Source organism: Myotis davidii, unplaced genomic scaffold (genome assembly GCF_000327345.1).
Source record: "Myotis davidii unplaced genomic scaffold, ASM32734v1 scaffold1820, whole genome shotgun sequence".
NCBI classification, from domain to species: Eukaryota; Metazoa; Chordata; class Mammalia; order Chiroptera; family Vespertilionidae; genus Myotis; species Myotis davidii.
This window is the reverse complement of record NW_006293329.1, coordinates 39810-43199: the sequence shown is the minus strand read 5'-3', so window position 1 is coordinate 43199 and position 3390 is coordinate 39810. Positions and strand designations below refer to the sequence as shown.

General features: G+C 48.6%; 1 long non-coding RNA gene across 1 annotated transcript in view; it reads right to left on the bottom strand.

Annotated features, from left to right (window-relative positions):
• Window positions 1–2328: 2328 nt before the first annotated feature.
• LOC102775055 overlaps window positions 2329–3390 on the bottom strand; it is a 13357-nt gene continuing 12295 nt past the window's right edge. The window contains exons 2-3 of the long non-coding RNA XR_001514424.1: window positions 2535–2739; window positions 2329–2418 (exon numbers count right to left, since the gene is read on the bottom strand). This is a non-coding gene — a long non-coding RNA (uncharacterized LOC102775055). The remainder of the gene's footprint in view (window positions 2419–2534; window positions 2740–3390) is intronic.

Genomic DNA, 3390 nt, shown 5'->3' with positions numbered 1-3390 from the left:
GTGGTTAGAGAACCCTTCCTTTTCCCCGTGTCCCCGATATTTTCAGCCCCCGCCTGGCACTGTCCATAGGACTCCGGAGCTTTCTCAGGGCAGGGAGAGGCCATGGAGACCTCATGGGGTAGCTTAGTCACCAAGGCTGCCCGAGGGCAGGTGAGCTGCCAACTCCTGAACTGGCATTTCCTCTCTGCCTCCTGCCCCAACAGGGGGTGCTGTGTCTAAACTGACCAGGAGGGTGGGATGAAGGCAAACATTCGTATGACAGTGGAAGTTCATTTGTGTTTATGACTTAGCGATGCCGAGGGCGTCATGGACTGCTGTGGGCCGTCAGCTGTGGATGTGGATGGGAAGGAGGCTGTCTGCAGGCTGGTTGGTGCAGGAGGCAGGCCATGAGGAGTGGTACAGCAGGTGTGCCATAAAAAGAATGATAGCAGAATTTTTAAAAATACAATCAGTGAAAGATATAGAGAAAAACAAAAAGGTAGATTGCAGTAGTAGATCAGTCAAATAAAGGATTAGTTACTAAACTAGAGGCCTGGTGCATGAAATTTTGCACTGGGGCTGGGGGGGTCCTTCAGCCCAGCCTGCACCCTCTCCAAATCCGGGACCCCTTAGGGGATGTCAGACTGCAGTTAGGCCCAATGCCTGCGATCATGTCTAAACCGGCAGTGGGACATCCCTGTCACAATCTGGGACCACTGACTCCTAGCCACTTGCCTGCCTGTCGGCCTGATCCCTAACTGCCCTCCCCTGCCGTACTGATCCCCCTAACTGCTCTCCCCTGCCATCCTGACCCCCTAACTGCTCTCCACTGCCGGCCTGATCCCCCTAACTGTTCTCTTCTGCCTGTCTGACCACCCCTAACTGCCTCTGCCTTGGCCCGGCCTTCATGGCTTTGTCCTGAAGGATGTCTGGTCTAATTAGCATATTACCCTATTATTAGTATAGATGTAGATGTTATTTTTCTATATAGTATTTTTGATGCTGGTTATGAAAACAGTTTGTAACTCGTCTTCCTATAAACCATATTTTTTTACCATATTTTCTTAGTATACTCGTCGATGACTGAAAAAGAACATTTTGTGAAAATGAGTATACACGTTTCTGCCGGGGAAGGGGTTAAAAAAATATATTTTTCAGAGAGGAAGAGAGGGAGAGATAGAAACATCAGTGATGAGAGAGAATCATTGATGGGCTGCCTCCTGCACACCACAAACTGGGCATGTGCCCTGACCAGCAATTGAATAGTGACCTCCTGGTTCATAGGTCGATGCTCAACCACTGTGCCCTGCTGGCCGGGCAGAAGAGAAGTGGTTTTTTGTTGTTTTTTTTTGTTTTTTTTTTTAAATTTTCTTTTTTTTTTTTTCAAATTTTATTTTTTATTACAAAGGGTATTACATATGTGTCCATTTTTTTCCCCGCCCTAGACAGTCCCCTAGCCTCCCCTATTCCCCAGTGTCTTATGTCCATTGGTTAGGCTTATATGCATGCATACAAGTCCTTTGGTTAGTCCCACCGGAGGCCCTCAAAAGGCAAGCTTGGCCAATCCACTGCCCCCTGCCCGGCATGCTACGCACTCTGGATTTGGGCTGAGATCCTGCTGGGCCCAGGATGGAGGGTGGTGGTGTCGTTTGCCCCTGGTCAGGCACTCTTGATTGCGAGTGGACCCTCTGCACTTTTCACACGTTGGTTTGGTAATGAAGTAAGGAGGAGGTGACATGGCTGTGGCCCTCATTCTCTCCCCCTCCCCACCTTCCAGAGCTTTCAGCTTGTGTGGCCTGGCCGGTCTTACTTCTTTTTATATTTTTAAAATCTTTTATTGTTGAAAGTATTACATATGTCCCCTATTTTCCCCCATTAACCCTATACCGCCACCCCAGGCCCTCACCACCCAATTATCTGTGTCCCTGGGCCATGCATATCTGCATACAAGGTCCTTGGTTGATTATCTCCCACCCACCCAGCCTCCCCCACCTTCCCTCCAAGATTCTGCACTCTGCTCCATGCTTCCATGTCTCTGGATCCACTCCATTCATCAGTTTATTTTGTTCACCAGACTCCATCTATGAGTGAGATCATATGATGCTTGTCTTGCTCTGACTGGCTCAACTCACTTAGCAGGATTGTGTCGTTTGTAACCTTGCTTTCCTAACGTCTTCCGAAAGGAGACACAGGGTTCATGTGGGTCTCAGAGCCATGCTTAAAAAAAGGTTTTCTTTTAGGAAAACAACACTTACAAGTAGTTCCTGTCCTTTGTCACCCCCAAGGCTCCAGCTCAGATGCAGCACTTGGCCTTCCCTCTGTAGCAGGAGCCCTTGACTTGGGTGTAGAGCGGGCATGGGGAGAAGTTGCAGGTCCCCCCCTCTTTGATGCATGTATATTCTGGACTCCTGTGTAACAGACTCGCAAGGAGGCCAGTACCTGTGAGGAGGCAAAGAAGACAAGGTGACTGCAGGACACTTGGTGACACAGGACACACAGCCCTTCAGCAGAGCACTGCAGAGATGGTGCCCTCCCAGGAATTCCCCCTCACTGACCTCTGGGCTGCTCATGCAAAGACCTGTCCCCTGCATCTGAGGTCTGTGCCCTCCATCTGAGGTCTGTGCCCTTCTTCTGAGGTCTGTGCCCTCTGAGGTCTATGCCAGCTGCCTGAGGTCTGTGCCCTCCGTCTGAGGTCTGTGCCCTCCGTCTGAGGTCTGTGCCCTCCGTCTGAGGTTGGTGCCCACTGTGGCTAAACCAAAGCTGAGGATGAGCAGCAGGGCTGTGAGTGGGGGTTTTTTCTGCCCTGACAGCTGTGCAGAGCACCCAGTTCGTCCCCAAATAAGGTTCCTCTACATCACACTGTTGCCAGAACACACATGCTTTATTCCACAAATACTTGTATCTGTTTAAGAAATGATCTGTACTGAGGATATATTTACTGATTTTTTAGAGTGAGAGGAAGGGAGAGACAGAGAGAGAGAAAACATATCTGTGAGAGAGAAACATCAATCCGTTACCTCCTGGACAAACCTTAAGTGAGGATAGAACTGGAAAACTATATGTGTCCTTATTGGAAATTGAACCCACAACCTTTCCATGGATGGGAGGATGCTCCAACCAATTAGGCCACTCAGCCAGGGCTACTTGTGTCTTTAAAAAAAACCCACAAAAACAACCTCACAAATTTCAATTCTTATTTTGCGCATTCATGATCCAAATTGCGCCACCTTTGGTCAATGTATTGGTTTATTCACCATTAGATTCCTACAGGACGTATTAATCCACTTGTTTCTAAACCAACATGGTCATTTTCTAGTGGGACTTTTCTGTCCATGCGCAAGTTTTGTGTTCATGCTTAAGTGTCTCTCTAACCAGTGAGCACAGCTTAACCTCTCCCACTGTGTGCTACGC